Source organism: Drosophila kikkawai, chromosome X, assembly GCF_030179895.1.
Source record: "Drosophila kikkawai strain 14028-0561.14 chromosome X, DkikHiC1v2, whole genome shotgun sequence".
In the NCBI taxonomy this organism is placed as follows: domain Eukaryota; kingdom Metazoa; phylum Arthropoda; class Insecta; order Diptera; family Drosophilidae; genus Drosophila; species Drosophila kikkawai.
Window position 1 is genome coordinate 16,951,080 of NC_091733.1, and position 19,670 is coordinate 16,970,749.

The 19,670-nt window shown below is 34.0% G+C and overlaps 1 long non-coding RNA gene across 2 annotated transcripts; it reads right to left on the minus strand.

The window, feature by feature from the left end:
- Positions 1-18,353: 18,353 nt before the first annotated feature.
- LOC138929129 (uncharacterized) lies at positions 18,354-18,885 on the minus strand. Of its 2 annotated transcripts, none has more exons than XR_011445569.1 (2): positions 18,772-18,885; positions 18,354-18,697 (listed from the first exon to the last, which is right to left on the minus strand). It is a non-coding gene; the product is annotated as an uncharacterized lncRNA (long non-coding RNA). The 2 variants fall into 2 exon arrangements; XR_011445568.1 differs by having other exon boundaries at positions 18,354-18,710; positions 18,772-18,871.
- Between the last annotated feature and the right edge of the window lie 785 nt (positions 18,886-19,670).

Genomic DNA, 19,670 nt, shown 5'->3' on the forward strand with positions numbered 1-19,670 from the left:
TTAATAATTAAGGCTTTAAAGTAGTTTAATTTAATTTATTTATTAGTTTTTATCTAAGAAAATCAACAATGAAATAAGAAAGTATTTTTAGAAATATTTCAAACGAGTTTTATTTTACTTTTCGGTTTCTTCTTGCCTTCTTCTTTTTGTTTTTTAATTAAAGCAAAGAAACTGAAACGAAGGCGGCAACTAATTAACAGGTTGGCAGGATAATGCTTAAAGGCGTCAGCAGGCGAACTCCTTTTCCACGTCGTATACTTAATATGTTGCGCATACGACACGTGGGCTGCCTGTTATCCCAAAAACGAGAAACGAAAAATATTAATAAATTAAATCTTGGCAGCTGAGCAAGAGAGAAAGAGGAACAAAATGCACACACACACACACACATACACATACAAAGGACTTTAGTATCCTTTTGTCGCCTTTGTTCCAAGCTAACCAACAACAACAACAAATATAAAAAAGGTGACAGCAACAAGCACAAACCTGCCCATCACACTAAAAATAACAATTTCCGCTCTAATAAACATTTCCGCTTCGTGAAATTTAACATTTTACAATAAATTAAGTGAGAGAAGGCATAAAGATAATCATATATATATATATATATATATATATATATATATATATATACTAATGTATATATTTAGCCAACAGGGGGTTAACTTTCTTATCGATGGTTTTCGAGCATTTAAAATTGGTTGCTGATTGCTGTCTTCAAAATAAAGCCCAGCTTAGGTTTAACTTGGTCTAAGAGCCACCCTAAAGTTACCCTTTCCCGTTTTTAGAACCCTTTTTTAGGGTTTCTAATATTAAATTGAAATTCCAAAGGAAGGCAGGAAGGAAAGGATTGCCCAAAAAGAAAAACATAATTAAGCTATGCGGTCTTAAAAAAAATACTAAGAGCATTTCAGATTTCTAAAAGAGTTTATAATATACAGTTTATAATTATTGTCTTAATTATCATTATTATAATAAAATTTTTTATCAATATCGAAAAATTTTTCTTGGAAATGCAAATTTTCGTTACTATCTTGAACCAAATGAATTAATTCAACTTTAACAATAAAACGAAAAAAAAATAAGAAAAATAATAAAATCCCCTGCTCCCTCTTCGTTCAGTTGGTTGGAAAAATCAATGGCAATTACCACCCTCAAAGGACACACGCATCCCGAAAAAAAGGAAGAAGAGGTCCCAAAGAAAATTAACATTTAACTTTAAGCATTTTGTTTCCATTTCATTTGGCTCTTTTCTCTCTCTTGGCTTTGAATTTTCAACAAATTTGGCACTTAATGCTGCCACGTGACTTTCGATTGAGGTGCGAAAAGGAGCACAAGGACGAAATTCGACAACTGTCACGTACTTGTTAAATTAAAAACGATTACTTACTCAAAAAACGCGCTTGGCGCTGCACTTAATTTAAATCGTTATTGTTATTATTATGCCCTTTTGCTGGGTATTATTATTTTAGTGTAAAGTCTGTCATGCAGTTTTTTTTTGAAACATGTAAAATGTTCTTGATCTGCGTCAGTAGCCGACTCGATCTAGCCATTTCCGTCTTAGTGTATCTATTCAAAGTAGTCTGTCAATTTTGAGGCTAAGTTGGATCACTATATCATACAGTTACCATAGAAACGATCCGAAAATGTTTAGAAAGAAATTATAAATTTTCAAAATATTTTTAAATATACACTGTAACTGTAAAATTATAAATATAATATGGTAAAAAGCTACATTACTTCATCACTTTGTATTTTTTTAAAAGAACTATTTATAATTTATATTATTTAAGATATTTCATCCAGAGATATAACTATTTTATAGAATTTTAAAATTATTTTTTTTTATATTTAATCAAAATTTACATATTAGTGTTAGTTTTCCCCCTTTTTTTACATAAAAAAAAATATGTATATTCTCAAATATCCAATTGCAAACGGCAAGAATATACAAGTTTCGACTTGGGCTTTCTTGTTTCTATATAAAGTCAGTCCGCGGACTGGATTCGCGCTGTGGGCGGCCCTCCGGCTGGGCCACTGTGTTTTCAATTAAAAGGATATGCGCCCAGGATTTCTGTCGGGAGCACACAAATGCCAGGCTGGGCAGGATTCAGGATTCACTTGCGTGTGCCGCTGACAGAAAAATGAATATACATATACAGATATATAAATAAATTTAAAAAACAAAAAAGACACAATGAAAAACAGAGAAAACCAAGGCAAACTCCTCGAGCCTTAAAGTGAAAGCAAAAAATAAATTAAATGAAAACGGGAAAATAAGAATATAAGAACCAAAGTTAACAAGAAAAACAAAGCGATTTTCTGGCATAATTCGGTATAAAAAGGAAATTAAGCGGGACGCAACTGGAAAAGCTGGCAGCAATCTAAGTCAAAGACAAAGAAAAATAATCACAGTTTTTAAATTGTTTTTAGCCAAAGCAAATAGCTTTGTTTTCATGTTTATTTCAATAAGATTTTCGGAGAAATAAGAAAACATATGTTTAAGGTTTCTTTAAGCAGAGAAAATGTCTTGAAAAAAAAATTATTAACTTAAAAACATATCTTAAATTTCTTAATTTCTTCTCAGTCAGTCTCTTCAGGTTAATAAAAACATTTTAAACAAATTAATGGTAATTAAGTTACTCAAGTTGTAAAACAAAACCAAAACTGTTTCAAGATTTTGCTTAAATTAAATTCTTGTATATTTACTTTGAACCCAAACTCCTTTTTGGAAAACTTTGTGAAACTACCGGAACGAAACAAAAACCAAAATGAAACTTCCATTTAAAATCTCGCCTTTGATTAGGATTGTAATCAGCTAGGCAGCTGATTATTAAGGATTTTCCCGGGGGGGCAGGGCCAAGGCAGGGCAGAGTTTTCCCCAAGGAAGGAAAAGAAGGAAAACTGAAAGGGTTCGCAGTTTTGGGACTTTCGAGGCTTGTGGCTTGAAGCCGCGGAAAGACTTTGCTTCCACACACATCCGAAAATCGCATGACAAACCACAATTTTTATTACGGGGAAGCGGAAAAACTTAATGCCATGTAGTAGTATACTTTTCATTTACTTGGTGCTTTCGTTTCTCAATGACGTCATCGGAGGAGAACCCCCTCCCCCCAAACCAATCCATAAATATATAGCAAATACAAAACGAAACGAGAACGAAAAATAATAATAACGTAATAAATGAAAATGAAAGTTTTTCCCTAAAGCTTGTTGTGTAAACAGTTTTTCTGTTTTTAGCTGCTTAGAATGGTATGCTATTTATGTTTACATCATATTTAAATATATATATATATAGTATATATGTATGTGCATATGTCTTGACCTTGGCCAAGTGACTTGAAAGTGAAACCAGATTGTTGACAAGCGTGAAATTGAACAGGGTCTTAGGGGGTCTGATTGGAAAAATGCCTTCAAGGTTTCTACTTACACGCCCTTGTTTACCAGATTGCGCCTGCTGATTTATTTATTTTCCAGGTCGAAACCTATTTATTTAATCATTTTGTTTGGGAAATGAAAAGTGAATATAATGTTTGAAATATTTATGGAAATATTTTAACGTATAACAAATTTAGCTTTTATTTAAATAAACGTCTTGATCTCTATACCCATACTTTGATCTCTATTCATACGATACATTGATTACAACTATCGTTTTCTAAAATACTATCACTTATTCTATACAATTGTCAATATTAATGTTATTCAGTATTATATATTTATACAATGTTTACAAAAAGTTTGTTAATTATCATTAAAATTGCCTATTTAATGCCCCATTGAATATCGATACCTAGTTCGATTTGTTGAGTTGCTAAAACGATATCACTCGATATCGCATTATCGCATATGCATATTATTTATTTATTATCCGGCGTTCATTGAGCGAAATGAGCTTCGCCCGCTCGACTGCACACACAATGTCAATGCTGCGGTCAACCGAGCTGTCATTAATTTTCAATTTCTACTTGTTACGCGACAATTAAATGTTGACATTTGAGTGCATCATTTGTCAAGACGCGTGGCTTGACCCCTCCCTTCTCTTACCTTGGCTTGGCCACCGCTCCTGGTAATGGTCATGGGTTAATCAGTCGACGCCACGTTCAAATTTCATTTAGTTAATACAATTCCAGGCAATACGAAGTCACGTCCCTGGGAATGCAAAAATAAAAAAAAAGGGAAAAGTGGGGGAAAAGCTAGCAGGAAAACGTGACTCAAGCAAGAGAGACAGGATAGAATGGACTCTTCTGGGGGTTGACTTTTTGCGGACTGTCTGCAAACATTCATCGATTGAGGTACAAAAAAGAGCAGGTATTCCCCAGAACAGAACAAAAATACACCATGCAGCATACATTCTTTAGACTTACTTTTACTTTGTTAGTTTAAGGAAAAAATTGATAGAAATATAAGATAAATCAGAGAAATGTTCTCTAATTATTTACCTTATTTACCTTAAGATCTTACTTTTATTTTAATCCCACTTTAATTACAAACTTAGACTTTTGTTTAATCGAAAAACTGACGGGGTTTTCTTAAGATGATAACAAAAAAGTAATGGAAATTTGCTTCTTTTGACACTTTTGTCCACTGAATTTTAACTTTCTCTTGCTCTCTCTTTCTCTGGTTGGCCTGTCAGGGGTCTTGTCTTGACTTTAAACCCCTTGGCACCAGCACACTCACCTCGGTTGGCATGGGTTAAAAGCCTTATATAACCACATTACGTTCATGCAACGGGTTTCCTAAATAATTAATGCACACAAAAAGCAACAGGCCAGCCACTGACAAGGTATTGCGGTGTCAGAGATGGCACAGTTATCGATTTGTTGGCATAGTATCGATGGAAATGCTTAAATTGTGAAAATAAATATTCTAAATCTATTACTAAATCTGGAATTAGTGCAAAATGTATATTAATTATTTATTGATTTTTTTTTATATTTAAAAATTCCAAGTACAATTATTTAGATACCCAGTAAATCGTAATTATAGTTTAGGTAAGACAGTTACAAGCTGTTGCAAAGTTAATGTTTTCGATAATTCATCGATTTATTGACAATATGTCTACACTTCTTCTGATAATTATTGAATTTGATATTCTGACCTTCTGACCGATACATCATATGGATACGATATGGAATTTTTCTTCTCTATGGCGGACCGATGAGCTGACCGCAGAATAAAGCCGTTGTCCGTTCTCCCTGCCGAAAACTGTACCTCCTTTTCCAGTCTCGACCTGGGGGGTTCCTTCCATTTTCCTCTGGTCACCCCTCGGGCCTGTTGGTGGCTTAGTTTTGACCGCAGCCCTCATTCAACTGCCACTGACAGTTAATAGCCCCCGCCTTCCACTCTCTTACATCACAAAATGGACGACAACAGGGAGAGGGAGAGAGAGGGAGCAACCACGGACATTGGCATGTGAAAATTATGAAAAAAATATCCTTCGCAATTAGCCGCATTAAAATGCGTCATTAAAAAATGTTTAAGTGCCCATCTCCAGCATGCTGAATTATGCATAATATTATATTATTATCACCACCCGCAGGCGCTTTGTATTAAAATGATTATTCGTTTTTGTATATATTTTCAGGTGAGTTTCAGAAGGAAGAATCCATGAAATCCGTTTAGCTTAGCTCCTAAGCCTAGGATAATGTAAGTTATAATAAAAGAATTAACATTTAACGAGTCGCAAGGGTAACTTACTTACCTTCAAATTTGGTTTTCCCTTTAAATGTCATATGAAGAGTGGATATGTATTTGTGGTTTTTAGGTGGGATATGCTTGAGATTATGGAAGTTCTGATAAGGGAATCGACATTCAAGAGTCACAAATCATTACTCATCATTTGGTTTTAAATAACAGGAAGTGATTTTTGTGATAGTGTGAAAATTTGTATCCTTTAAATGAGTTTTATACTATATACTATAAAAAATATAAACTCTATTGTTATTTTATTTATTTTCTGTATTTTAAAGAACTTTAAAGTCTCATATAGCCAGGGTTTTGTTTTTTACCAGCAGGCAATCAATTAATGAGGATACTTCGTGCTCCGCGAAATTAATTAATTTTGGCCATCTACCCAAAAAGCCAGCCCCAGTCCTCTACCTCCACAAATATTCATTTTATTTGCGTTTTTATCTCTATTCTTTCGTTAGCCGTTGGCCAGGAGGTGAGGGCTGGAGGAGCTGTAGGGTAGGGTGGGTAAAATAAAACAATGAAATGGCCACAGAAAAGTGTAAATCATATAACATCAATTTTCATTAGATCGTTGACAGGCGGGATGGCCATTTTTCGGGGACTCTGGCAATTAAGTTAATTCGCCAAAATCACCGGCGTGGGGCAAGAGGAGACAGAAAAAAATGTTTAGAAATAAAGAAAATTTAAATAATAAAAATTATAAAACATTTAATATATATATATTTTTAATTTTAATGTATATATATTCAATATAAATAAAAGTATCTGGGAAATTAAACAATTAAACGGCAAAAAACTTCTAAAAGTTTTAGATTTAGGATTTATTTAAACGTTTAAAGGTTTATTTTAAACCCAAACAAAATTTTGAAATATTTTTGTTTTAAGAAACATTTTTAATAATTTATTACTTTTACCTAAGAAAATCTAGAAATGTTAGAAAAATGTATTTTAATATTGTATAAAATATATTTTTATCCTGGCTTTGTTTTTAATGTAGCTCCGTTCTAAGACCACATCCCTGCCTTTCGAGTATTTTGTGTATATATATTTTTATATATACATATATATATATGTATTTTTTCCTGCTTTGGGTATATATTGTGTTTTGTCTTGGGCAAGAGGCACAACAAAATTAATTGCATACAAATAGGCGTCAGCAGTTGGGTTCTAGGTAAATAAATTAGTTTTAGGGGAGAGATGCCGCAAAGGATGTATTGCTTTTTGAGCGGTGGAAAGGGAGGAAATGTGGAAAATGCAAAGGGGGGGATGGGGAAGGACAGACAGGGTGACAATGGCCATCAGGTGGGTGGTTTTTGTTTGGCATATTCCTCGACTTCCGGCACATGCTGCAAAAGCGACAAGCAAACAAACAACAACTTAAAGCGTTAACGGAAGCAGCGACTAAAGCTGCGTCGGAAAAGCGGGTTGGAAAATGGGGGGGGGGGGAGGGGGGGGTTACCAGAATGTAAGTAAAGCCACAGTCACGACAGCAACACGCACTTGGAAAATCCTCTTAACCAGATGGGGTTCTGGGAGTCTGGGGAAAATGTCACCAAATACAGCATAGATAAGTTTACTAAATAGGTTACATGAAGGTGGGCAAAGTGAGTGTTTAAATAATGATATTGGTTTTTCTATGAGAAAAATATTTATGGAAAATATTTCCAAGATAAGAAAGCATAGCAAACATTTTATATCCCTTCAAAGCCTATTTAGATTTAACTTAAAAATTCCATGAAGTAGTCTCCTTTTGTTTGTTTTGATATTTTTCCAACATATATCTTGGCTCTACAGAATTTTCCAGGTAAGCCAATTAGTTAGCACTCCAGTCTCCGGTCTCTCTCTCTCTGTGAAATTTCCTAGTTTCAGGAAAATCCAGCAAAGTTTCGCGTCATCACGCCTTAGAGCATTTCGAGTTCGTTAAACTTTGTTGTTAGAGTTTTCCGGCGGTGTTTTTCCCCCGGATTCCATGTCAATTTCGTTGGCCAGAAGAGAAAATGTGAGAGCAGGATTAAAGATGAAACTGAAAACCCCCATTTGAAAAAGGAGAAGCCAAGATGGAAAACTGTCGCCGTCATCATCTTTCGCCTCGCATTTTCCATTTGCCTTTTCCTTGCCTTTTCCACTCATTTATTTTATTCCATTTCAATTTCGCGCTCATTTCATGCATATGATTTTAATTTTAGCTAAACATATGTGTATGCTTTCCCGTTCTTGCTTCCATTTTCCGAGATTTTCCCCGCCCTTTGGAGGCGTCGCGTTTCGCTCTTGGATTTTCCTTGACTTGTAATTGAATTTGTTTTTCCCAGAGAAGTGAAAATGGAATTGCCAGCCCGGCAAATGGCTATATATCAGCTCATACATCAGATGTATATGTGCATGCACTGAGAGAAATGAGCAGATTTTTGGTTTGTTTTGCTTAGAAAATGTATTCAGTTTATTTTCTGATTTGTTCTTTGATTCTTTTTATTTGTTAAGTAATTAAAAAAAAAATCTTCTTTTAATATATAAAGTACTGTAGTATTTCCCGCAGTGCATGCCTATTTATCTCCTTATATGTATGAGGACATATGGACTCCCTGTGACAGCTGGCAAGCGGCAGGTGGACCCTCAAGCCGACCGAGTTGGAAGCCAACAAATCATAAATGCCATTACAAGGACCACAGAATGTGGCCAAGAAGGAGGAGACCAGGAGGAGCAATGGTTAGCCAGTGGAGAAAAGTGGAAAGGGGAATAGAGCTGCAGGGGGTGCGGTGTTGTGGCAAACTGTTGCACAAAATTCCGTTGCACACTTTTGTGGCAAGCTTGGCCGCCGGACGATTCCCATTTGCAAAGCCCCAAAAAAGGGAAAGGCAAAAATAATTAGGTTGAGAGGCGAATGCAAACCCAATAAAAAACCCATAAAAGGCTAACATGTCTAAGCACTAGGAGAGAGAAAATGTAGTTTTGGGCCAACGAAAACTTTGAAACTTTGTTTTTGGCAATTTCATTTTTCATTCGGGCTTTTGAGAGTTTTTTTGAGATTTTTTTTTATTAAATATTCAGTTACATCAAGGAAAAATTTTTCAGAATTTTCCAGAATTAAAAAATGTATTAAAATCATTGTTTTAGCACTTGCAAAACAAATAGAACTATTTTCTTAGTGCATTTTAGTTGCGTAGCAAAAGGACAACATCTTGAGAACTTGTTCCCCTTGTTGAGCAGCCAGCAGGATAATCAAGCTTAGCCAGGAGCGAGAGCTGAATTTACGACTGTTGACAATGTGTGTACAAAAGTTGCGTCACTTTTTACTGCTGCTGCCCAGAAATGAAACGACGTGTGAAAGTTACTGACAGGGAAGATGGAAATGGGTAAATGTAGAATGGAAATGGTTGAGGGAGTCGGTATCCCAACATATACTACTATATTTATATACATACATATATGAAGGGATGATAGAGGGCTCCTATCCCATCCCTACTCCGGATGCGGGTGCTGCCTGAATTTATGCAGACGGCTTGGAAATTTACAACTATTTTTATGAAGCCAAGCGGGCGCTGTATCCTTGGACACAACTCGAACAGCTTTACGATGGCAAACTAGCCCGAATATCCTGTTGAGCACACAACATATATATTTAGTATATATGCATACAGGGAGAGAAGGGGTTCTGCTTTATAAAAGATTAGGAAATTGATTTTAAAATCAATCAAAGTGGCTGAGCGACAATTTTATGAAAATTTTTATAGGTGGGTCAGGGCTGCCAACTCGCTTGCGTGTGCCCCCATCCAAGACCGAGCTGCCAACTGAATAAGTTTTCTAAAAAAAAAGTAAGAAAGAAACTTGTTTTTGAAGTTGAAGAAATTTCTTACTATTGAAAATATTATTTTTAGGAAATACTAAGAAGAAATACTTATTTTATAGCATTTGTATATAAATTAACTTATTTACTGTTATTTCAAATAGTGAATCTTGTGAACTACCAACTTGATTGAAAGTCTCTCGATATATCCATGTATTATCCCTTGATTTCTGCTCGTTTCCATCCGCTGCCAAAGCGATTTGATTACCCTATACAAGAATTTTGGCAAATAAAAACAAGCAACCCGAATCTGGTTTTCTGTTCTGGAAAGTGGTTTAAGGAGCTCACAGAGAAGGCAGGCACTCACTCAAACAAAGAATCATTTGTTTGCCCTTCGTCGTTCCGGCAAAAATTTGTACAGAGTTTAGACACGCATGCAAATGGCGAATTCGGCAGTTCGTCAAAATGAAGCCATTTGTAAGCCCGGCCAGACTCCGGCTCTTTGGCTCTCCGACTCCATTCGCCATCGCCATCTCCATTTTTATTTTCATTTTTCCACCCGCTTCAGATGCTTTTCCCCATATGGACCTACTCTGCACTCAGACAAAAATGTGTAAAAATATTTATAAATTATTAGAACAATAAAAATAATTATGAAATTTGTGTTGAAATTAATTGTGGCAAAACAAAATCATTGCAAAAATATTTTTAAAATAAAGAAATAATATAATTTCTTTGCAAAAATATTTTTAAAATAAAGAAATAATATAATTTATTTGCAAATATATTTTTAAAATAAGGAAGTGATATAATTTATTTGCAAAAATATTTTTTACATAAGGGAATAATTTAATTTCTTTTTCAAAATATTTTTAAAATAAAAAAATAATACAATTTTCTTGTTAAAATATTCTTAAAATTTTATTTTTTGCACTTCCTTTGTTTATGTTTTTAACACAATAAATATTGAAATAAGTTATTTGATATGGTATTGTTTTTTTTTTTTTTTACACTCACATCTCAAAATGTTTATTTATTTTTATTTCAAGTGCATTTTGTGGTGCTCGCACTCGTATGTACATATATATTTTGTTGAGGGTTTTTAGGACATTTGTGGCTGCCTCTGGTAGACAAGATACAGCGACATCCTGATGAGCCCAAGTCAAACTCAAAACATGGCCATAATTTGCCTCATCAAAATGGGCAATTTGTGGGGCAGAAAAACTGGAGCACAACTCCAAAGAGGAAATAATTTCTGTTGCCATTTTGTGTGTTTTTCGTAATGGTGTAAAGGGTGTGGCTGCCAGAGGGATTAGGGCATTAAATATATAACATATATATACATATGCAGATGGCATGACAGCGATAGTAGTTTTTGGATACATCAAAAATATGGTGAGAAATGAAATAGAAAGCAACATTATAAAATTAGGTAAAGGAAATTATTAAAATAGTTATCTTTTCGAGAACTACAGAGTTTTAAGGTATAAGGTAATATTCCTTTACATTCTATAATTCTTCAAAGTGTATACTATTTTTTGTTGTCAAGTTAACCTTTTCTATTTGGAGCAACCCTTTTTCCTGCATTAATTGATGAAAAAACTGATTGATTCAACCTATGACCTTTCGGGTAGATATTCACCTTTTTATCCTGAATTTTCGCCAATATTTTCAAGCTTTCTGACCCATTTTGAGAGCTCTTCACACAAAATGCATTCAGCTCTCGGCATTGATAATGATGATGCATCCACTTGAAAATGTTGCGATAATGCACTTTGGCAATCCATCATCAATCCATCACTCCCATCAGTCAGTCGTTCCATCAAAATACCGAATTTTTGGCCCCCCAAAAAACACACGGCAGCAAATTAAGTGCATAAGCCGCTTTAATTGTGTTTTGGCGGAGGCAAAACAAAATAAAATAGCCACCGAAATGCTTTTATGGAAAATGTGGCCAGAAGAGAGCAGCAGCAGCAGGTCACATCAGCAGGTCTCATCAGCTCGATCTATTAATAGAGATTAGCAGAAACACGGAGAAAGGGTTGAGTGGGCAAAGGGGCTATTGATTTTCAGCCAGTCACATACAAATGCGGTTTACCTGTAGTACACAAGGACACTGCAAGAAAAAAAGGACACTAAAAACGTTTTATAAAAGGCTTAAAAATATAATAAAAGTAGAGAATACATGGACAACTCCTTCAGTTGTCTTTAAACGCCGAAGATAAAATATAAAATTTTAAAAAATTTAAAAAGTTTGAACAAGGTCAAGTTTAAAATAATATTTTAAATGAAATTTTGTTTTAATATTTATTTTTTGTTTTTTTTTTTTAAGATATAATTTATTGTTATCCAAAATATAACAAAAAATTTAACTATCTTTTGAGTCCCAAAATAAAGCTATTTAAAAAATGTATTAATTTTACAAAAAATTTAAATTTATATTTAAATTAATTTTTTTTTCCTAAATTTGCTTTTTTCGCTCTTTCAAAAGAAATTCGAAACAAAAAATATAAATAAATAAACAGAACAATTTAATTAATTTTTATATTTAAATTATAAACCCTTGTCTTAATTAAAAAATATTTTTTTGCTCTGCAAAAGAAATACTGAAGCAAAAAAAAAAAAATTAATGGCTTAAAGGAAGCAGGAAAATTTCCGCCTCGTGTGGGCTTGAATACAAAAATAGTCTCATGAAAAGCCACAAGGGGTGAAAGGTTATCATGTGTGCGTGCTTACCTGTATGTGTGTGTGTGTGTGCGAAGCAGGTGTTAATTTTAAATTATTGACCAAAATGCCGGGGCTGCCTTCTCAATTAAGGAATCGTAAATCCTTCTAGCAAACATTTGTGGCATACTTATTCGGGCCCCCGCACACATATGCGCTTTAAAATGTATGCGTGTGCGTGTGCGTGTGCATGTGCGTGATACATTTTTAATGACCATTAAATTTAATTACATATTAAGCGGCATTCATTATTTAATTAAATAATTGAAACTAAATAGTGCACAGTGCCAAAGAGAGTAACCAAGTGAAATAATTTAAATAAATTATTATATACCGACTCAAGGTCCTGGGGCACAGCAGGGTTAATAGATTAACCCCATAGTAGTTATTATTATAAGCTTGGTTGTTGTTAATTTATGAAAGGGATTTTTTTTTTAGTAACAAAGTTAAATATAATTATTTGATTACATTTTAAATTAGGGATTTTGCTGTAAAACCAAACTGGATTTTTATTATTTACAAGCAGGATTAAAAAAAATATAGTATTTAAATTTTAAATTAATTTAAATTTTAAATAATTAATTTAAATTTAAAAAAATTAATTTACATTTTTGAAGTAATTGTAAGGCAGAATCTTTTCCTTTAATTAAATAACTACTCTTGCTGCTCTGTGATTGTTTTTCTGTTTAATTATAAACAATTACAATTAGTTAATAAAAGGGCTTGTTTTTCGTGGCCATCTCATTCCCCTTTTCTTGCCTGAGTAATTTTCATCGTTCAATTTGGTCTCTAGCGGGTGGAAAATGTGGTTTGTCTGTGTGGAAAACTGGTGTGGAGTAATGGGAAAATGGGTTCGCAAAGGGGAGTGCTTTTCGTGTGCCAATTTCAGCTACAACTGTTGCGGTCGTGTCTGCAGAATTGCGTGCATTAAAATGCTCCCTTCCCACCCACTACAACTCCTCCCCCCACCCTCCCCCGTGGGAAAATAAAACCAGAAAAACTAAAAAGGCGACACATAAAGTACACAAAAAAGCCAACGACATCATTCGTCGTCGTCTATGAACTTTGTTTTTGGTGCCGGCATGTTGTGGCTTGTCAATGGTCTCCCTGTCCTTGCCACGCCCCACTTGGCTACGCCCACCTGTCAACGCATTCAGGGCTTGACATACTGAAACCCTGACCCATCGATGTTTTAAAAGCTGCCCCCGGAAAAAGCCAGCAAAGGTTTCACTGGAATGCAATTAATGTTGAGGGGAAAATCTTAATAGATTTTTTTACTGTGAAATATTTGCTTAAAAATATACATAAATATATTTTGAAAATTAAGCTTAAAAATAATCTTAATTAAACTTGTATTAAATAGTATAATACATAATAATTACAATTTATAAAAATGCCTTAAACTGTCAGAATATTTTTTAAAAGTAAATATTTTCTATTTTCGAATTTTTTAACAAGTTGAAACATTACATTCTTTAATAAATTAAATATTTACTGAATTTTTAAATGTTTAGATGTGTGTTCTTTTTTTATAGTATAATTTTCTTGTTTTTTATTTTATGATTTATAAGAGGTTTTTTTTTGTAAAGTTATTTTGAAGAGTTAATCCCCCTTACTAGTCCTTTGACAGTTTCCCTACTCTCATCTCTGATCAGAAATGGGTTTCTTCTTTATTTTCCCTGGATTTTCTCTGGCGGAGATTAGCCTCGGCTAAATCCACTGATGATGAACAGTTGTAAATGTCGCAATCGCTGTCAAATTGCTGGGGAGCCTCGAAAGATTGATGATGTTGACCGTGGAGGAAAAGGGGGAAGGACTCCCGGATACCAGGACTCCCTTTTTCCCGAACTCCTGGACTCTGGGAATAATTAGCCCAGCTGGCTGATATCCAACCGATTTCTTTCTTTTTGTTTTCCTTCATTGAAATTTAAGGCCACCTTAAATTAGGGAAAAAGTCAGCTGGGAAATTGATCTTTATTGAATCGAGGAAGAGACTGGATTTTGGGGTCTGTCTTTGATTGATGCATAGCTAATTGATTGATTGATTGATTGACATCGATTGAAGAAATGCCAGGATAATTGGAGTCACCTACGCTGGCATGCGAAATTTGGAGACAATTTGCAAAAGATTTTTTTTTGGGGGAAATGGAAATGAATGAAATGGAAATCTCAGTGAGAAAGGGAAAGGGCCAGAGACAGTGTGACAGAGAGGGCAATAGAGATGCAGACAGAGATGGAGACACACGCACTGAGTGGCACAATTAGGACGCAATTCAAACAGCCGGCAGACATGTCAAAAGTTGCTTTATTGGTTTAGCACATACAGGAAATGGCAACTGGCAAAGGGAATGCCAACGCAATGCCAAATGCCAAAATACAACAGGACCAAAGGGAGGAGGACAAAAAAGTCCTTGATAAAAAAAAACAAACTAGAACTAGCTGGCATTACAAGTGACCAGACGCTGAAGTACCCTGGAAAAAGGAAGGAAACCCTATACTTAAAGAAACCTAAATCCAAATAAATTTCAAACTAATTAAACTTTAAAAACTCTTATAAAATGCTTGTATTTCAAATTTTTATTCTTTTAAATTAAAAGTTTCAAATAATGGCCTCTAAAAGGTATTTCAAATTCCTGAAAATCATTCTAAATAAGCCCAAAAATGTGGATAAAGAAGGTAAAGCTTGGGAAGGCAGGGAAATGGTGATTTCTCTACCCCATTTCCTCTTTTTCCCTGCCAGCCTGTCTCTTTCCGCCTGTCTGTTCTAGATGTCTGTCTATTTGTCCATTTGGCGGCTTGTGTTCACACATACAAAACATGCGGGACCTAGGATAGAGTACACAGAGAAAAAAAATTAAAAACAAGTTGAAAAAAATATATATATGTATATATATTTTAATAGTATAATATCATCAGTTTGATTTCTGATTATTATTATTTTTTTTTATGCTTTTTAAGCAACTCGAGAAACAAAGACAATTTTAACTCATGAAAACTATAAGTTATATCGTTAAAAATGTATCAAAAGACAAAATTACACACAGAAAAAATGGTAGAACGAAAAAATCAAGAATATTTTTCTTGATTTTTTCGATGTGGTGGATTAAAATTTTTAAGTACGATTCGGGGTTAGACAGTCGAGTTAATCCCGTTTCGTGATTAAATGACAAATTAAGCCTAAAAATTCTTGAATCAATCCCGTTTCTGGATTAAAATTACCAATTAAGCCTAAAAATTCTTGAATCAATCGCGTTTCGGGATTAAACTGACAAAATGAGCGTAAGAATTCTTGAATTAATCTCATTTTGGGATTATAGAGGCATAATAAGCCCAAACATTCTTGAATTAAGCCTAAATATTCTAAAAAATTTGGTGAGAGCAGCAAATCTATTTTTAGCTCAGAGAGAGAGATAACATTTTTGCTCTTTCCTTGAAACTGTATGTATTCGCGTTCCCGACATTAGCTTTTGATTTGACTCAGTGGCCCAGTTGGTAAGCGGACGGTCTGTGATTTCTGAGACATGGGTTCGAATCCCGACCGGGAGAACTAGGAAAAGTAAGTTTAAGTGGCTTTTAATAAGATTTATACATTAATATAATTAATTTAATAACCATTTATAGCTTTATAATTACAGATTTAAATAAAAACTTCTTTCACTTCTCACTAAGAACTTTAGAGGGATTAAATCAAGGATTTTTGGGATTAAAATAATTAAGAATTTCGGGGACTAAATCGAGAAAAAAAAAATTTTTTTTTAAATTAAATTTAAATTTAAATTCTTAAATTAAAATTAAAATTTAAATTTTTAAATTAAAATTTAAGAATGTTTGAGATTAAATTAAGAAAAATTGGGATTGAAATTTTTAAGGTTAGCGGGATTGAATCAAGAATTTTCGAGATTGAAAAAATTAAGTATGTTCGTTCTTATATTAAGAAAATCCAAACTTAGCTCGAAATCATGCCCACTTGGGATTGATTTTGGCGACTTTATCCCGGATTTTTTTTTCTGTGCAGAAATATATATAAAAGAAACATATTTTTTGTTAAATTTAATTTAAACCAGAATTTTCAAATAATTTTAATAATACATATATACTCATTAATTTATATAATTCTCTATTTAAATTTTGATAATATTTATTTTTTAAATTTAAAAATATTTTTTACCTTTAAATTATTTATTATTCATACCATTTAAATTTTAACCATATTTTATGACCCAAAAATATTTGAAAAATTATTACTCACTAATTTAAACAATTCCTAAATCTTTTAAAAATTTGCAAATATTTTTAACCTACTCTTTTTTCTCTCAGTGGCTTAAATGTCATGTCGGTGTGTCAGCTCTCTGTGTCTTGGCCAACACGCAGAACCTTGGCCACACCTACGACCCGACCACGCCCACCACAAAACGCCCCCATAAGCTTAAGGCAAAAAAAGGTCGAAAAAAAAATAGAAAAGTAGAGTAAAAGTGATAGAGAAGACGAAAATGGAGAGGCAAAAATGAGGAAAACAACATCCGACTAACTGATTAAATTTATGCGCTCTTTGCATACGAATTCGGAAGGCGAGCCAGAAAAAAAAACCAAATTAGGCAAGGCAATTTGGCCAAAGGACGAGGTCTAAACTAATTGTTTCTCCTAGGAGGAGGGAGGTAGGTTTTAATAGCCCAAACTCTTGACGGTAACCAAACTTGACATAACAGGGCTTCAGGCGGTATACTTAATCGCCGCCAATATAACTTGTTCTTGAACTTGACCAATTTCAACCTTAATCGTAGACCCTATCTGAGGCCTTGAGAGCATTCCGAAATGTTTATCGATTTCTAATTATAATATTTTATCGAAAAAATTCTTAAGACTGCCGTAAGTAAGTACGGGCATTAAAATATAAATACAATAATTACTTATTTCAAAATGAATCGTTTTTTAAGCTCAAGAAAAGGTGCTTTAAGTTCAGGGAAAAAGAAAAATTATAAACTGGTAATGGAAGAGATATCTAAGGGATCTGCGGGTTTCATTTATATAACTTAAACTTAAAATAAAGTTAGCTTATTATATATAATTTATTTTTTTAATGTTTCAAACTTTATATTTCTAAAATATACATTTATAAATGTTTTAAACTTGAAAACTTTCACTTGAAAATATTTTTTATTAATTATTATATCTAAACTCCAGATTAAAATACCCACCCGAAATTCCGGAAACTTTGATAAAAAAAAACTGCTGAAATATTCAGTGGGTTTTTGGATTTATCTGTCCCATCCACACACTTGTTGATTTAAGCCCCGTTTTTCACTTTTTCTCTCCCCCACTAAGACACTTGTCACTCGTCAACTCTCAAATTTTAAGCCTCACAGCTGGCAGCCATTGTGTGTCAGCCAAAAAATACCGCAAAAAAAAAAAAAAACAGGAATACAAAAACGAGAACACGACAAACTGAAGAATATAAAAATTACCCAACATATCCAAGAAGCTTATAGTGTTTTCAAATTCTTGTTTTTCTTCCCTTTTTTTTTCGTGGTCCCAAAGTATTTGCAAAATAATAAGCAGTAAGCCGAAATTTCCTAAGAATTGGGCGTCGTAACAATAACAATAATAAGAGCGTAGAGTACCACGAGTCGACATAAAAACAGAAACAGAAACTGACAAGAACAAGGCGTAATTGTATGCCTCTCTCTTTCGTCACGCCTATTCCTCTCTCTCTCTCTTTTTCCTGCCCCTTTGTGGGTGGCTTATGGGCCAAACATTTATTTGTGTGACGGTGCGTACATATAATATAAGTCACGTCGAGCATATCAACATCAATGGCCACAAAGCGCAGCATATCAATATACATAAATACAGGGTGTCCTTTGAGGAATTGGTCAAGAGACTTCAGTAGCTTAAACAACTATATATACATTTTATATATATTTTTCATTAAAAAATATATCATATCCATAATTGTGATCAGTTTGGATTTGAACTTGAAAACGAAACAAATTCCAAAGTCCGCAGGGTACAGTTTTAGCATTATAATTCTGGTGTTGCATTATATTTCTCAATTGGAAAGTTTGCAGGATAGTTGTTGAAGTTACTTAGCATCGGTTACTGTTGGAAAAGAATTGGCTTCTTTTTGAAAAATCAGTAAAGTAACAAAACCAACTTTAGTTGTTTGTATCACACAATTTTATTTTCTGTAACTGTAGTTACAAGAGTTGCATCTAGAAATCCAAATATAGCCAAAATGGGTATCGTACATCCTTAATTTCACATTAGTTTTCGGTCGGCAATGTAGTATGTAGTTTCTATTGCCAAAATAGACTTAAAATGGTCAGGGGGGGCATTTCGGGATCAGCTCCCCTTCTAAAGCCCAAGATTAAGATGAGAGGAATGAATCCCCAGCGGACTGTGGTCTCCGCCACGTTAATCACAGCTCTCACACGCTCCTTGGTTTCCTCAGAAAGCTCCATTTTTCGTATATATAAGATTTTGTTTTCTTCACGAACTCTGGAATGAAAGTCTTGATCAAAAATAAAGTTTTGGTAAAAATCGAAAAAAATGTGGAAAAAGAAAATACTTGCCTTTTGTTAATTTTATGCTGACAACCTGTTTGTCTGACTACCGGGTGGATTCCGATAATACTGGAAAATATAATGAGGTGGCATTGATTCCAAAGAGGAAATGTTTGTTTTTAAAAAAATACAAAAGGCAACATGATCTTTAAAAATATATGTATATATTAAAAATATTTTTTGGCTATGATCACCCTGTATTTGCGTCTCACTCTCGCTGGCATCCTCTCACGCACGCATGTAGTACATACATATGAGTATGCCCTTTGTTTTGCCGAATTCTGCTGCTGATTCTTCCCTTTGCCGTCTCTTTCTGAAGCTGCTTTCCTTGTCTGAAGACGAATGTCACTTTCATGCATTCGCTGTCCCTTTCACGGGCCCCATTTACCCCACTGACAACTCACTCTGTCTCTCTCCTTTGCTTTCTCTCTCTTGTTATGGTGTTGCTTTCATTTGAGAATCGCGCCTGTCATTTGTTTGCAATGCCAGAAAATGAGGAAGTGGTTGAGGAGAAAAGGGGGAGGATTATGTTGAGAGGAGGGTAGGAGTGAGAAGGAGCAAAATAAGATGAAGGTGCAGAAGGCAAAGGGAAGAAAGAAGTGGAACAACAACAGCAACAGTTGTGCCCATTGTATTTCGTTTGCATTGCTGTTTGCTGCTTGTTATTGTTTTCCATTCCAGCACTCTTTTTTAGGGAGACTCTAGATTTTCTTGTTTAGTTCAAAATTTGTATATTAAAAATACAAATATGAGTTTCCCTTAATTAGTATTAAGACATCAAAGGACTTGGTGATAATAAATGGCTTCCAAAAGTCTGTCATGTGCCTAACATTTTTCAACAATCTTTCAACAACAATGGTTTAAGCTATAAATATTTGTATTTTTATATTTTATTTGTTGGTATCACA